Below are 17898 nucleotides of genomic sequence, written 5' to 3' on the forward strand. Positions count from 1 at the left end.
AGCCCGAATTATTACTTCTAATACAGTGCTATCTGCACAACGTTACATACAACATAAAGGACTGTAAAACTAGCTAGTTATTTGGAGTTACCCTTAGTGTGACCGTGTGTTTCTGTATGAAATGTGCACCGTATATCACTTTCTGTTTTTCTGGATTCAAGCTCTGTTCTTCTCAAAGAAGGTGGATCCCTTATCAAGACATGTGATCGCATGGACTAAACTCTCTCCAATTGAGACAGACAGGACTTTGATTTTTAATTTTTTTTTTAAGGCAAAGCTAGGCAAGCAGTGAGCAGTTCGTGTTGGCCTTGCTGTGGAGTCTTTTGCCTTCCTTCAAAGTCAAAATGGCGGACCTACACAATCTTGCTACAGAAGGGCTCCTCATTGCTCTCCCATGCACCCTCTTATTCCTTGAGTAGCACTTGAGGCAATACATGGCTTGATAGCACACTTGAAAGTTTTTTAAAATTAAGAGAGTGAAAATGAGGTGGGGGTGAAGAAGGTTTTGCTATGGTTTCTGAAAGTGGGGATGCCTGGGTTCTCACATAGCAGACTGGCCCTTCCTTACCCCTCCCTTCTTACGTTAGTCAGGGCTCTCATCTTGCAATTTCTCCTAAAAGTCACAGACTCTTAGGAGGCAGGGGCTGTGTTGGGAATTATCCAAAGTCAGAGTCTCCCGACTCCCGGGAGCTCATTTTAAAATGGATTATAGGTCTGGCCATATTATTTATAGAACAATGTAGACAACTCTACATCTTCTCAAACAGTTTATAGGCTAAAGTGTTAAAGCAACCACAGAGCATGGGGTTTTGGAAGGAGGAGAGATCGCTCTCGACAAATAAGCACACCTCCAGCACAAGAGACAGAAGTAGGTCAGGATGAGTAAGTGAATTTTCCACTGACTCATTTCCACATGGCAAGTGCGGCAAGGGACACTGGGAATCCAATTCCTCACCTGGAAGCGCTAAGCAAAGGGCCGGGCAGGAAGGGCTACCCTCCTGACCTGTAAACAGAGCAGTGGGTAGCAAAGTCAACAGGCCCTACTGGGAACCTCTGGGCTCTGAAAACAGGTGGGACTGTGGAGACAGAGAGGGAAGTGAGTCTTCCTGCCTTCAGCCAGCAGCAGCTCACTGCAGTCGGGCTGCATGGGATTGTGCCGGGTTTTCATACATCTGACGAGAATCTGGGTAAGCAGGCTTTTTTAGCATTTCATTTTGAATGCAAGAGCGAAAACAACAACAACAAAACTCTACTTTTAGTTTGAGAGGGAGGAAAACCTGGCATAGTATCTCTAAACACAAATGCATTTATTGTGGCACAAATGGAGCACACCCCTGTAAATGTCAAATACCGTCAAACGACGAAAATAAGACCCAGCCGATCTTCCCAACTTATTTAAAGTTCAACGCATGAATGATCAGAGCCCCCAGCCCCCAGCCAGAACCTACAAGGTGTCCTTATTAAGACTTTGAAGGGCAATAAATCGGATTAAAGTAGTGAGGAGAGACATCATGAACTCTGGGAAATGCTTGGTATCTCGAGCTGGGCTGGCAAGATGCGGACAATGTCTGTCTGGGAAGGACACCAGCCTGGGTTATACGCAGAAGGATGGTCATCATTCGTGAAGAACTTACATGACATAATTCTGTTGGAGAAACCTATGTGCTTCGCTCCAGTAGATCTGCCCCACACAGGAAGTCCTTAAAGCACCCTCCTTCACACAGGAGGAAACAGACCTTAGGTGGCACCGCTGTACCTACAGGATACCGGCTGGCTTGTCTTTCCCAGCATGGCTAATGAGCTACGCAGCACCATTCATACTTGGAAAAGCGACGCCAAGTATTATCAGCAAATGCTAACACAATGCCTGAAGCTATAGAAAAGAGGGAGCTGCTTTTTTTATTTTTCATTGTAATACTTGATGGTAACACCCATGACCCTGGCCTCTTTAGCACAATGCTCTATTGAACTAAGATTCTAAATAAAAAATACAGTTTTAACGATGCATAAGGCTTTGTAAAATGAGACATTGTTAGGAAGAGTGACATAAACACCCAAGACAAGAAAACAGAGGGGTCTGAAACATTTAGAAGGCATTAGGCACCCCAATATACAATGCTCACCCAGGGCTAGGCATCAAACTAAACTTCCTTAAACACACACACACACACACACACACACACACACACACACACACACACTTCAAAACAGAGTGAGAATAGTGTTAGCTTGACACAACCCAGAGTCACTTGGGAAGAAGGAACTACAAGTGAAGAGCTCAGGCTGACCTGTGCCCCTGTCTGTGTATCTAGGAGAGATTTTTTTGACTGGCAATTGCCGTGAGCCCCTTGGAAAGCCGACTGTGGGGTGGCACCTTCTCTGGGCAGGTAAGCCTGAGCTATAGAAGGAAGCCAGCTGAGGCTGAACCAGTGAGCTAGCAGGCTACACTTTTTCACGGCGGCTGCTTGAGTTCCTGCCCTGACGTCCTTCAGTGATAGATGGTGACCTGAAAGTGTAAGCCCTCTCCTCCCCTGAGCTGCTTTTGGTCTGAGTGTTTACTCAATTCAACAGAAAAGCAAACAACTTCCTATCATGCTCTCCTCTGTGATACAAACCAGGTCTTGGTGGGAAGCACTGTCTCCGGTGCTCTGGTTGGCCTAGAGAATGCTCTGGAAAAACATTTTACAGAAGTGAATAAGTGTTTATTTTCTTAGCGAAAATGTCACCAGATGATCTATTTTAGCCACCAGTGCTATGGTTACCTCCTCAGAAACCAAAATGATGACTGGGTCCTTTTCCAACAGCTATCTAATAACCATCAAGTGTTCATCTTAGAACTCTTGCCATGACCAACCTGGTTCAAGCCCGAGTTGAAAAAGAAAACAAGTCTACACTGTCAAGAGCTATGGGCTGCATGAGTCCACATGTAAGCAACCAAGTAGTTATGTGATGTGGAATTTAGTTTTATAGTTCCAGAAATATTCTTGAATATGAATAACACTTAATATGGAGTCATGTAAAGTCTTGACAGATCTCAACTTCATATATGTCTAAGTTTTAATGCAAATAAAAATAGTTCACTACACGAAAGTCTGCAGTAGGTAAATTCAGAGGGGATCAGAATTTATAAGAATAATGAATGAATCTTATTTTCAGATCAACTAATAAGCTATGTAGGGGACAGCCTTCAAGCCCACAGGTAGCCACTTCAGTGATGTTAATAAATTAGACGCTCAATGGGAGTGAGCTGGCCTTCTCTTCTGCCTCCCCACCTGCTTTGCATGAGGAAACAGGACGATGCTGTAAAACCCTACCATCCTACCCACCTCATTTTCCCTTGGTAAGGACATAGAAAACATATTGGCAATTGAGGTTTCTAGACAGGAAATGCCTTTTGCCCTGGTCAAGAAAAGTATGAAAACAAATTCAAAACACAGCTAATGCCCATAATCCCTATACTTGGAAGCCTGAAGCAGAAAAAAACTACGTGACTTCAAGGCCAGCCTGGGCTACCATGGAGCCCTTGGCCAGCCTGGACTACATGTCCATTCTGTGCAGTGTGAGAATTTGTCCTCACACAAACAAACAAACAAACAAACAAAGCCAAATCAACTCAAACAAATAAACAAAAACCCAATAAGGATCAACAACAAAACCCAACAAACATTATCCCTGTGCCATGGAAACGTGTGCCTTCAAATCCCGTCATCCTCCAGCCCCAAGGAAAATGTTAGTGTGAAATCAAACTTCAGTTGTGAGCCCTGCACACCTTTAATTGGAAGGCAGAGGCAGGTGGATTACTGTGAGTTCAGGGCCAGCTTGGCCTACATAGAGAGCTCCAGGACAGCCAGGATAAATAAACAAACAATAACATTTCAGTTCCTATCAGATCCTCCTAGGGTCAAAGCTGTTTAAAACCCTAACAATGTGCCCAAACCAAAATACACATACTTACTGGAGCCTAACTATATAGCTCTATGGCTGTGGCTGTCCTTCCTAGAGCTGACTACTTGAAACGGTGGGGAGGTTGTCTCCCTATCCCATCTCCACACCTTTGGAAATCAAAAAGGGTTACAAAGATTTGGTGCAGTTCTAGGCACCGCAACTCTTGGAAAAGGACTGCCAACACTACCTACCTCTAGAGGCCCCATTCATCTGACTCATCCCCCAGCCTGGAACACACCGCTGCGTTCTACCTGAACCCACACAGCCAACATCTCCACTCTGACATCAGCAGGAACTTCAGCTCAGTGAGTCTCAAACCAGAGTTACCGTCTTCACCCAACCTGTCCTGCTTCCCGAGTCTCTGCTCAGTTACTGGCATTAGTCAGTAGCCTAAAGCATGAGTCGTCACTGTGGTTCCTCCTCATTAAATCACCCAAATAGTCACCTAGTCCTATGGATTAGACTCCCTGAATATCTGCCTTTACTTCCAAGGCCACTGTCCTGCCAGTGACCTCATCCATTGTCTTCTCAGAAGTGTGTGATGTGTACTTTTAACTGGGACTCTCCATTGCCCAACTCTAGGAATCCTCCCTGCCAGGAATCTTTCTGTATGTCTGCTCTTGTTGATGGCCAGGATAAACTCTCCCTTGCTCTCTGAGTAGACAGCAGGCCATCATTTACAATTCCCTCTAGAGTCTCAATCAGAAGCTGAAGCATCCTTGCATCGCTCTGTTTTCTCTCTGCCTGCAATATTCTCTCCCATTTCTCCCTGACTTCACTCTCACCCACTAACCTAGTGGAGAGCCTACTGTGAGGTTATGTGCCTCTTAGATGCTCTCAGAGCCCTCTGTGTTCCCCACCATGGCAGACCAGGCAAAAGTAAGCATAGTCTCTGTCTCTGTCTCTGTCTCTGTCTCTGTCTCTGTCTCTGTCTCTCTCTCTCTCTCTCTGCTGCCAAGCCTGATGACTCCTTTGTCCCTATGTCCTCCTCCATACATTCATCAGGAAGCTCTCTGATTCATGGACTTAGGAGCCATCTGTCTCCTCATGATCGCCTTAGCAAAATGCCTAGCACCTAGAAAGTGCCCAAGTGAGATTTCTCAATTAGTGACAAATTGGTGCAGGAGACAGAAAGCCGAGCACACAGTTCCCACTCTGAACCTCTCTTTCTCAGAGAGATCTCCCCTGTTATTGATGTATTTTCTCAGACTTACAGGTAAGATGTTTTCTTCTGAATTGCTTAGAAGAAACAAGATGGCCAACCACCCTCCCTTTTCCTTGGCAACCTACCATGTGTTTATAGACTAAAAACCCTCTGAGCACAAAGGCTTGTTGCTCTTACAGAATGCAGACCTGCCTCTCATTGTGGCAAGGCAAGTTTCTGTTTAGAACTGTTAAAGAAACAAACAAATAAAGCTCAAAGGATGCTCTTACATCTTTGATACAGTTTCACCGATGCCCCAGACCTCATCAGTAAATAGTGCTTGCTTCCTTCTGCATCTGTGTGATAGGGTACCGTATTCCTCCCCAAGCTTTATATATACAAGTGTGCATGTACCTGTGGGCAGAAACAGGGATTTATGTACTGATAAAGTCCCCTTTGCTTCCACAGCACAGTGGGACTCTGGAGATGTGAAGCACATCTGTATGAACTACTGGTCTATAGAAACATAGTTTACTTTGTATATTTAATAATCTATATATTTCACCAAGTTCTGCAATACAAATAAATGTAAGTGGTGGTCAAATCATCTATTTTAGTACACCATTAAGATGAAAAACTGCTGTTTTATATGCTAATTATCTGAACTGTATCATTAAAAATGTACATAGCAAATATCCATATACAACTTTCACCAAGCACTTTGCTAATTTACAATAATTCCATAGACATCCCTTCCTGATGAGGTAACTTTTAATAATCTTCTCTTTAAAAAAACAATAAGAAAAGAAAACATTAAAAGCAAGACATACTGTTGTTATCATGACATATTTAGATTTCCACTGATGATGATAACTGGCCTTTTTATGTCCAGCTTCTTTCAGAGACTGTCACATGCATTTGCATCAGGATTAAAACCGAAGGCGAAGCACAGAGGTCAGGAAGGACGGGGTCCTTACCACCTACCTCTGGCCCATCCTCTACTCACTAAAAATAAGAGATCGTGAGTCCGGAGAGAAGGCTCCGTGGTTAAGAGCACTGAATGCTCTTCCAGAGCACCTGGGGTTCAAACCCCAGCAGCATCCACATGGCAGCTCACAATTGTTGGTCACTCCAAGATCTGACACCTTCACACAGACATACATGCAAGCAAAACACCAATTCACATAAACAAAGAAATAATGAATTGTTTTTTCTATCTCCTTTGAACATAATTTTGTAGTATCAAGTATTGCAGGAGGAGAAAGTTTGCCTAAGGGAATAAGATGTACAATGATTCTGTTTCATGACGATGAACATAAATGACCTTGATGGAAAATTATATGCAAGCAACAGAAGAGTCAATAGAAGACATTGATCCCCGAGAGGAACCAAGAGAGACAAAAAAACTGCTTGCACTCCATGCTGCAGGCCTCCCGTCTAATTTGAAGAGAACCTTTTAACCTGAAAGGATTCCTTGTTTACAAAGCTGTCCTCTTAATGCATGGGCGATACCTTTCACAAGCAGATGCACAGAGAGCATGTTCAACACATGACTGCCCAATCTATCAGGTAGCACGTAACTAGACTACGTAACTAGACTAACCCCGGCGGCTGACTGCACAGTCATAGACCTGCTCCCGCTCTAGAAGAAATGATCCTGAGATGCTTTTGTAATCAGCGTATGGTATGATACTCTGAAGGATTTATACCTTTCCCGTTTCTCTTATTTTCCCATCTCCCAGATGCAAAGCTGGTAAGTGGATGATGAGAAGAACAGGCCTTTCCTGTCCTGAAGGGATAGGCTGTGTGCTGTATGTCACTCCCCTACAAGGATTTTGATCATCCAGATACTTGTAAACTCTAAGGAAGACAACGACTTTAAGGCTAACAGAAGCACCAGGAGTGGTGGTACGTGCCTGTAACCCCAGCACTGGCAAAACTAAGGTAAAGGATGTGGAGTTTGAGTCTAGCCTGGGCTGCAGAGCCAGACATTGTTTCAAACAACAACAGAAAGTGCTTCATCATAGTTAGTTTTTACTTTACAGTTTTCTTTTTTGCCGGGAAAGGAGGTACTTACAGTATGTGGTATTTATACAGTCTTAGCTTCACTCAACTGTGGGATAGCCTGTGGTTATAATGAACATATGGAAGATACTGGAAGTTATAGCTTCTTTGGATGATGCACATATATTCACTCCCACAATCCTCTGCCTTTGGATCTCTCCAAAGTCAGATAAGGGCATTCATTGCCTCTACTCTTTGTGTTATGTTAGTTCCAAACTTTCCTAGCCACGTGCTAGGTTCAAGAAACAAGGCAGAGGGCTTCTGACAGCTTACTTCCGGTAAGAGGAATCTCAGTTAACTTTGCTGGCATTGCATCCTTCCTAGGACTGGTGTCGGGATAATCCCAGAGGCCATCTTCATCAAGCCTTTTCTGTTATAGCCTCAAAGTACCCAGTACCACCAAGAAGTTTTGAGTCCAGTTATTTCTAAGCTAGAGTCTGTAGCTTGGGAAAGAGGCACAGTAATAGAGTGCATCGAGTCTATGAACTTAGACTGGCTGAACAAAAACAAAGGAAAAAAAAAAAAACACCAAACAAATCAATAACTATATTGTTATTAACCAAAGTGTATCAAAATCATGACATTTCTTCTACTACAAATGCCTGTATGTCCCCTATGTTGGTAGTAGTACGCTCTTGTCACCAAGATAAATCATGTATGTTTTCATAAGCTTTGGCTACTACATGCAAAATCATGTCCATTCACCATCGATTCAAGGGATGATTGCTCTCAGACCGGCCTCTAGGTTCTCATCCGGATGCTGCTAAAGAACCACATATACTACAAGTATTTTGATATGGTGGTGGGGATTTGAAAAGTGTCTGGTTTTTCTGCTGTTCTATTTGATGCATTTAAAAGATATCATTCTGAGGTGCCACAGAAATGGCCCAGTGGTTAAGACCTCGGGCTGCTCGTGCAGATGAGCTGGCGTCAGTTCTTAGCACATACATCAGACAGCTCATAACCACCTCAAATTCCAGTTCCAGGGGAGCCAATGACCTCTTCTGACCTCCATGGGCATCAGGCCCACAGCTGCTGAACATATAGACATGCAGGCGCTCAGACATATGTGCAAAATAAAAATAAATAAATCTCTTAAAAAGTACAACTCTGCAAACAACGAAGCAGAGTATATTCTAGGACCCTGAGAGGCTCCAGGCTCTCCAACACACACCCACTCGCTGCCTGCTCTTTGTTCTATTCTCCCTCCCACTGGCACGAATGCATCAGGAACCACCTTCTTTTAAGGTTCCCCAAACAAGTTTTGGTACTGACACCTGCACCATGGAATTAAAATCCAAGAAACATACACCCAGTTCACTTATTTTATTTTATTTTATTTTAATCAAAGAGAATTAGTCCTAACTATCTCAAAACAGTAATGGTGTGTGACTGGGTAATATTTAAGATTCCACAATCCTTCTTAGAAAATGTACTCAAAAGTCTCCTTGAGCTAAAAAAGAAAACGTAACCAGGCAGTGGTGGCACATGCCTTTAATCCCAGCACTTGGGAAGCAGAGGCAGGCGGATTTCTGAGTTCAAGGCCAGCCTGGTCTACAGAGTGAGTTCCAGGACAGCCAGGGCTACACAGAGAAACCCTGTCTCCAAAAAAATACATAAATAAATAAATAAATAAATAAACCAGAAAAAGAAAAAGAAAGAAAACACGTTAATATGAAAATTAAGAATCTTGAATGATTTTTACACTCAATAATGGCTACCATTAGAAAGAAAGGAAGGAAGAAAAGAAAAAAAGAAAAGAAAAGAAAAGACAAGACAGGAAGAAAAAAAAGTAGCTGGATGGTAGAGGCAAACACTTTTAATCCCAGAACTCAGGAGGCAGAGGCAGGTGGATCTCTTGAGTTCAGGCCAGCCTGGTGTAAGGAGCAAGTTCCAGGACAGCCTGGGCTACACAGAGAAACCCTAACCCCAGAATAAGAAGAAATAAAAGCAAGATGGAGGCAGTTCTGAAGCCCAGATATACAAGGGGAATATGCTCAACACCAAGATAAGCAGTGACCAGAAAAGCAAAACCGGGTGAGTGTGGAACATGAAGCAGTTTGGGGCCCAGACCTTTCCCAACTGTCCTTACACCCAGGCAGCACAGCCCCCACTGCCTAGCATCTGCCCCAACTCCCTTATGTGTGTAAATAACCCAGTCTTATAACCCAGATGAGTTATAGGAAGGTCAGATTAGGAGGATCTGTTCCTGGTCCCACAATCCCTTCCTTGGAACACACACCAGGGAGATACTTAGCCATGTCTGGGTAACAGAATGCAGAATCCACAGAGAGGTGTCCTCATTTTGAGTCTCTAGCAGCCACTTGGGTCTTTAAGGTCCTCGAGGGACAGAAACAGAAACGCTGATTTCATAGCTCACAGAATCCTGATAGCTGGCAGTGTGGGACACCCAACATGTGGGCATGTGTTAACATGTTACTATCTGACTTCTCATAGAGTCTCCTCAACATACTTAACTAGGTTATGGCCCACAGGGTTGAATTTTCCAAAAGGGGAAAAAATATCTGAAAGCTACAACCAAGTCAAGTGTGTGCAAGCACCCGCTAACTCCTTTATTTAGCTCTCTCTCCAGAAATGTTAAGTCTCAACCTTGAGAGTGGACTGATGCAGCTGGCAGAAACTACTGCACACGATGGAATACGTTAACTTAGGGCAATCAATATGCCATAATTCTTCAGAATATATGTTGAGCCTTTTAATCCATTATAATCATAAGCCTCCAGTGCGCAGTTTTAACACAATGGTTCTCTTGCTCTGTTTTGTTCAGATCTCACCAACACTATCTGATGCCTTATGTCATTTGAGGAACTGTGTTTCTCAATAACACACTTGCACCAAAGATGGCTACAACTATTTATCACGAGTAATTTATGAGGCTGCCAAATACTAAGAGATGAGGGAAGTGAAAATATCAAACCAGCAAGGGGTGGTGGGGGTGGAAGCTAAGTGTTTCCCAAGGTCTCAGCATGGGGGGCTCAATCCTATTTCACACACACAAATCAGATCAATTGAAGATAGAAATGCATCATACATTAGACAAACAGCTCCAAACTTTGATGAAAGCAGACCTTGGACTGGGCATTAACAGCAATTTGCATTTAGTAACATTTCATATTTGAACATTAAATGTGTTGAGGGAGAAAAACAAATTAAAAAAAATACATTTGCGATTGCTTTATTGAAATATTGGTGTCTGTTTAAGAAAGTTCAGGGCAGCAATGAAAACTCCCAGGGGGGTTTGGTCCCTAAGACAATGTCCTTTATCTGATACCTCGCCTTTGCTAACCACTTCCCTCTCTGTCTCAAGTTCTCCAAGAGGAATTTACATTTTATAGATGGCTTTATTCTAAAGCATATGCAACGCTCATTCCAGACTGGAATTTGGCGACGACAGACCCACTGTCACTTTTTCCTTGAGAAAATATGGAACAGCAGACTGCTAACCTAGCAATAGTGCATCACTGCAAGATGAGAATCACAAACTTGGAAGCACCGCAAGTAGACATAAAAACTCCTTGGCGTTAAGTATTAAGATTCATAAACATGTTCAACGTCACTTTGGCCTAGAAATCTCTATTCTGGGAATTTATCCTAAGGAAACAGCCCAAAGACAGGAAAAAAGCAATGCCTGAGTATGTTCACCGAGGAGTGCTTTCAGTCAATAAAGCTTTATTAAGTGTCTATTACGTGCCAGGCACTTCGCTGGCATGAGGACGGTGCCCCAAGACACTCACGATCAGATGAGAATTCAGATAAACATATGCGCCATTGAAATGCTCGGGGAATAAATGCTAACAAGGAACGGATCTCCCAGAACCACAGGTACTCTGTGATACAGTGTCGGAAGGCAGAAACAACGGTGGGTGGGGGAGACTTGGCAAGATTTAAAGTCAGGGTCTCATCACGTCTTCAGAGTATTTTGAAGCCCAGGTTCATGTTAAAATCCTGACCAGAGATCAGTGAGATGGCTCCGTGGGTAAAGGCACTTGCTTCCAGGCACTATGTTGTGTCGGATCCCTGGGACCTGCACGGTGGAAGAAGAGAACAAACTTCCCCACAGGTCGCTTCCTCTCTCTTCTTTTTCTTTCTCTTTTTCTAGTTTGTTTTGGTTTTGGTTTGAGATGGGTCTCACTGTGCGACTCTGTCTGGCCTGGAACTCACTACTGGTCTTGAACCAGTCAAAATCCACCTGCCACTGCCTCTCAGGGCTGGAATTTTAGTATAAACCACAATGCCTGGCTGCAAACTATCCTCTCGCCTCCGCAAGCGCTCCCTGGTGTATGTTTTGTTTCTGAAAACTCATTGTTGCATGGTGTGTGTATGTGTGTGTGTGTCTGTGTGCGCGCTCTCGCGTGCATGTGTGCACACGCGCATGCATTTTGTGTGTGTGTACTCATATGTGAGGGTGCATATGGAGGCCAGAAGACCTCTGGTGTCGTTACTCTGGTGCAGTCAACTTTTTTTTATAGTTTGAGACAGGGTCTCTTACTAGCATGGAACAGGAGTCTATGCAGGCTAACTAGGGAGCTATACTTCCAAAATGTCCTCTAAATCCTTAAAATTAAAATAATAATAATGGTAATAATAATAGTAATTATTACTATTATTATTATTTATTAGTGTGTGTGTGTGTGGTACATGTGTAGGGTGCATGTGTCACAGCATGCATATGGCGGCCAGAGACCAATGCTGTGAAGACAGACAGTTTTCTCTCACCACCATTATGTGGTTTCCCAGGATTAAACTCAGGTTGCTGGGGTTTTGTGCAGAGCACTTCTACCTACTGAGCCACCTCATCAGCTACTCCAAATGCCCCCTCCCCGCAAAAAAATCCCAGCTTATTTCAAGTATAACTACCCTACATAGTTCAAAGCCCCTCATCCTTCCAGTGCTTCCCAGGGGAGGTTGTCATCAGTCACAAACTCTCCTCAAGCACACTGCACCTCGCTCTGTCCCCAGTCTGCGTTTCCTACTAGACGCGCGAGTGTCCCTAATTAAATCTGTTGAGGGATTCGGAGTTTTGCTTTGCTTAAAAGGCAAAACAAAATAAGCACAGGAAAACCCCTTATTGTTCCTTTGAGAACGTTTCCTTTTAAACGTCTCTGCGATTGCTCCAGGAGCTCCGCTGTTACACCACACAAAGTCTTTTGTGAAACATGGCCTCCGTAATTTCTAAGGACTGTAGTGTGTTTACAAAATGGGAAAATCTCAGTGTTCAGGGAGTGGGTTTAAAAGCCCTTGAAGAAAGAGAGGTTAGACACACTAAGTCATCTATAAAAATAAATAATCTCAACTAGATCGGACGTGTTGTGATCTACACTACCTGCCTGCGCTTAAACCTGGATTAGCAAAACCTCTACTCCTATAGTAAGCATGGTGAAGCCACCTTTGACAAGCTCTGTCCTGTGCAGTGGCTCGGGCTCAGGCTCTACTCCAGAAAGGCGTTAGGGTTCTAGGAAGATCTCTAGAGAAAGCCTTGCCTCAGCTTTCTTCCTTCTGAACCGAGTGACTAAAGAAAACGGAACTTACTGCAGAGGACGGGAAGAGGGAGGCATGATCATCTACTGAGTGCAGAAATCTATCTGCAAGACAGAACGGCGTGCTAAGGTTTTAGAAGAGGTCCACACTGAGTGTTTCCGGCATTGCAGGCCGGAGTCTGTGCTAGGGCAGTTCAATTCCGCTCTATAGGCCAGGCAACCACAGCGATCCCTAAGCAAAAGACTGAAGCCGCATTCTAATGAACACGATCCACAAACCACACCAGGCACGCAAGCTGGAGCTTGCCCACTCCTGCCTAGAGGCTTAACAAATCTGTTTTATCTAAGGCCCAGAAAAAAAAAAAAATGTTGTTTTCCTCAGAGGTGAGGTGGCCTGCCAAGGTCGCATGCCTGAGATGATGTAGAGCCAGGTGGGTCTGTCCAAGCCCAAGGCTTAAGTCTTTCTACCCTAAGAGCAGGAACTCTTAGGCTGAATCCAGATGAAGAGGGGTCCGCTGAGTGAAACGGAGAGCAATTCCAGACCCTCCCCAGCTCACCTCGCCTAAGCAAAGCCCACCTGTCGCGAAAGGACACAGAGTGCTGGTACGTGCTGGTGGGATGGCTCAGCAGGCAAAGTTGCTTACAGCAAGCAGAACCTGACACCCTGAGTTCAGTCACTGGAACCTACAAGCTAGAAGGAGCAAAGTGACTACTGTAAACTGTCCTCTGACCTCCGCATCCATCTCATGCCACCCGTGCCTGTGTGGATGCATGCATGGGTGCGTGTACACACTCTAAGGAGATGCAAAAGAAAAGAAACGCAGGAAAAGAAACCGCAGGGGAACCGGGTGACGGGTCAAACTTCTCCCGAGTCTCTGGAATATGTGCTACTAGACTCCCATATTGTATGGAAAAGGCAGCAAACTCTTTGTCATCCTGTGGCAGGTTATGGCAAACCTTAAAATGTGCTCAGCACCTTGGAGCTTTAACATCCTCTCAAGTTTTGCAAAATAATCCCATTGATCTGCTCACGCCCCATGGAATGAATTATGTATCGGTGTAAGAACGGGATGTGGCTGGCCTCTGCTCTTCCGATTCTGCGACAGACTGGAGGCAAGGCTGGGGGACTCCACAAGCATTGCCCACTGCTCTCCACTGCCACTTAAGGGCAAGGAGAAACTGTGAGCCCCACAGTTTACTGCCTGGAATTCACGGGAAAACAAGCAGGCAGTAACCAAGCAAGAGTGAACCTTAACCCGCCCCCGCCCCCGCCCCTTGAGAAATTAAAGATTCTCTATTTACCTTGGTTGTGCTATTTGAAGCCGGAAGACAAGGTTCAAGTCTGTCTTTGTCACTTGCTTTGCTAGCTAAACATTAATTTTTCTCATCTTACAGTGGGAGAGGGTGTCAACTCTATCGTCTTGGCAGGCTCATTTTTTTTTTTAAAAATATAAAATGCAATACTCTCAAATTAAAAAAAAAGTAATTCTGTGCATGAATTTAATGCCCATAAATTTTAAAATTAACATGGATTTACTAGTTCAAGAGAAGTTTCCATGGGGGGAAAAAAACCCTAGAAAATATCATTTGCAGTTGCATAATTTATTTCTGAAAATTAAATAATGATTTTTTTCCACAAAGGATGGGGTGGGATGGAGGGGGAGGAATACATAGAGCAGGTGGACTCATTGTACTCCCCCCCCCCCCATGAAGAAAAGACATTTTTGCACCTTACAAAAATATACTAATTGGCCTGCCACCTGGCAGGCCTGCTAACATGCATGAGGGATAAAGTCGAGATCTTAAAATCTGACATTTATGCCGGTGGGGGTGGCGGTTAGGATTGGAGTTAGTGTTAGAAATCTGAAGAGCTTGTTTCAGGAGACCCAAGTGCGAGAATAAACGGATGGGACCTAAGAGGTGAGAGGTTCTATGGTGGCGGATAGCATCCTTGACTGTTCCTGCTCAGCACAGCTAGATAGCAAGCCGGGGGCTGTGGACAGCCCCAGGACTCTACCATAGCCCGCTCCCCCTCCCTCTTTCCCTTCCTTTCCTGACTCCCACCCTCCCTTTCCTAGATGCCCTGCTTTGGTTTGGTTTTGGTTTAGTTTGGGTTTTCAGTACTTGGGGTTGAAGCCAGGACTTTGCACACACCAGGTCAGCAGGACCAACAAGCTTTAACCCTTGGCCATATTTTGACTTTTCATTTGACATAAGGACTCACTCAGTCAATCAAACTGGTTTTGAGCTCACTCTGTGGCCCATACAAATAACAAACTTGTGAACCTCATGCTTCAGTCTTCCAATGTTGGGGATTATACCAGTGACCACCAAGCCTGGCTCTCACAGACTTTCTTATATCCTATAGATATTTCTCGACTCTTCTATAAATCTAACTACTGTAAATACGGGTATTTTAAAAGACTCTCAAAGGAGAACAACAGATAATAAAACAGGAGGTAGAGTAAGGTATTTATAATAATAATAATAAAACAGGAGGTAGAGTAAGGTATTTGCTTGGTGACATGTGTATTCATAGTCACCGAGGAAAACCAAACCTGCAGAGCTTTTAACAGTGGTTTTACCAGAGTATTGACTTTGGAGGGCGATTTTTGTCTTCAGGGTCACTTTATCTGCCCCATTCTTTGTCAAGTGCAGACGTCAGGTGAACACTTAAGTGCTATGGAAGTTTCCCTGGACTTCAGATAAAGTAAAATACTGGAAAGACTTGGCTGTTAACAAAGAAAAGAAGGTACCTCAAGTTCTTCCTTTGTGAGACGCAGGTTTTCTTCATTCTTCCCTCTTACAGAAACTCCAGGCTTTCTGCTGGCCCTCAGAACTCCTCAGAACTTACCAATGCACATGGTCTGTCTTTTGAAATCCAGGCACCACACACACACACACACACACGCAATGTAAATAAAATTTCCCCCCATGACCCTGTTTCCATCCCTAAAACCAACCTCAAATCACTTTTAACTGTTTCCCACTTGCCAAATTGGTTATCTGTAGGCTTCTAGTAACTTCATCTATGTAGCATAAAAGGGGCTATGACATACTAACACAAACAGTGCAAATCCATAAGCTTATGCAGTTTAAAAAACCTTACTATTATGTATGTATACTCCTGCTACTTCACTTGACATTATCAACCGTATAACAGCAACCATTATTTTCCTATGAGAATTAAGTTTAAAATGGATGATAAATGTAGCAGGGTACCCTGGATGAGATTCTGAAAGAGTGAATGACCTGGTAGAGAAAATGGTTATTGTTGTTCCAAGCTGTAGCCCATCCCAAGACGTCCTAGAGGTGACTATCTAGCCCAGGCTGGCCACAGCCTTGGACTTCTGCTTTAGCCTTTAGTGCTGGGATTAGAGGCAAGAGCCAAAGCACCTGGCTGAGAAACTAAAAGTTTAATAAAAAATAAAATAAGGGGCCTCCTGGAGAGATGGCTCAGTGGGGAAGAGCCCTGGTTGCTTTTCCAGAGGACCCAGGTTCAATTCCCAGCACCCACATGGCGGCTCATAATTGTCTTTAACTCCTGTTCCAAGGTATCTGACACCCTCATACCTATGCTCACTAAATGAGTTTAAAAAAAAAAAAAAAAAAAAAACTTCATTGAAAAAAGGGGCACAAGGACAAAAAAAAAATCTCATTCTAATTTTATATTAACATGCTCACACTATTGAAATATTTAAAACTAGAGGTAACAGAAACATTCTATATATTCCTTTTGGAATTAGTGACATGTCAGTTAATTGTTAAAGCTTAGGGTAACACCATATGTAAAGAGCAAACTTGGCCATCTATAAAGTATCTATTTACCAACATGATTTCAGAGCAAAATGAAACACACTTTGCTGTCTGGACTTTCTTTCTCTACATTAAGTTAATTCTACATTAGCCCCTTATGTGAAGTCACCAGAACTGACCATGAAAACACCTTTATCAGTTAAAAAGCATCCCAAAGTAAGTTACCTTCTACGGTCTTTAGAAAGGGGAAGCAACTCCTTAGAAAGGGCTCAAATGTTACACCACAGGAACCCGAGAGGCAGCCAGTAAAGGGTTTCTGTTGGTTTAGAGAATCCTGGACACAGTATTTGTCTTCTGCACATTGTAGACTATTTATAGTTTATTCCGACAGCATTGTTTTATACATTTCAGAGCAGTCAGTCTTAGATCTTAGTGATTTCTCAGAGGAAAAGACGGATTTAAGTGAGTGGCGTCAACCAGGGCCCTCTTAAGAAACTGGCTTATTACAATCAAATGAAATCACTGTATTTTTAAAAAGAAAAGAAGCTTCCAAAGAATTCATTTCTAGAAACCTCCTAAAAGGCTCCCCCTCCCCCTTCCTGGAATTCTCCTGGTACTGCCAAATAGGATGCAAGAACTTGGTCTGTTCTAGGCTGTATACTACACGTACCCTCGCATCAGCACGGATTTCAGATCCGTGCATAACGCCCATGCTCAAGTGAATGCACAGGCCTCTATAATAGAAGCAAATCTCAGGAAAATAAGGCTGCAGTGGGGTGTTCCTCATTCAAAAGGCTGTAAAATAGCAGCTGTTCAGAGCTCCATTCTAGGTAAAGCTTCGCTTGAAATGCACAAGCCCACTCAGACGCCATTATAAACCATGATGCTTTAAGATGAGGAAACGACAGGAGCACACATATACAATTTCCATTAATGGGAAAGAGAAGCAGCAGGTGGCAATTTTAAAACAAAGTAAAACCTACTTCTATTTTTCACTCTGGCCCCTCAGACAGCAGGTGGCATTTCTATAGCAAAGATCAAAATTATTATCGGTACTCTCTGCTCTACCAATCTCTCCCGAATTGCCAAGAGGCTGCTCGGTCTGTAAAATTAGCACACTATAGCCTTGCTTTACAAACATTACTTTCACTTAATGAGACTACTGCTGGAGCCTACTTCCACAGGAATTGGGGTAGCAAAGTTCCCATCGGGACTCACTACGTAATTCTGGTGAAGACCTGAGGACCGCTGCATTTCTCTGAGTCTCCACTTGTCATACGTATCACCGCTGTAATAATGTCACCTTTACAGCACCATTGTGAGGATTTAGTACAATTCGTATCAGATTCCCTCAGCAAATACTCTCCCTATTCCCCCTCCCCACTGAGGCTGGTAGATCTCACCTGCTGGTTACTGTATGCTGCTGTAATTATTTGTCAACATTTTTTTATAACCACCACTGGACTGGGCTACTTAATTAAAAGGACCATG

At 43.5% G+C, this 17898-nt stretch overlaps 1 protein-coding gene across 21 annotated transcripts in view; it reads right to left on the reverse strand.

The window, feature by feature from the left end:
• Mast4 (microtubule associated serine/threonine kinase family member 4) overlaps positions 1-17898 on the reverse strand; it is a 602614-nt gene that overhangs the window by 143878 nt on the left and 440838 nt on the right. The gene's annotated exons all lie outside the window — the stretch shown is intronic.

The sequence above is a fragment of the Mus musculus genome, chromosome 13 (assembly GCF_000001635.26).
Source record: "Mus musculus strain C57BL/6J chromosome 13, GRCm38.p6 C57BL/6J".
In the NCBI taxonomy this organism is placed as follows: Eukaryota; Metazoa; Chordata; class Mammalia; order Rodentia; family Muridae; genus Mus; species Mus musculus.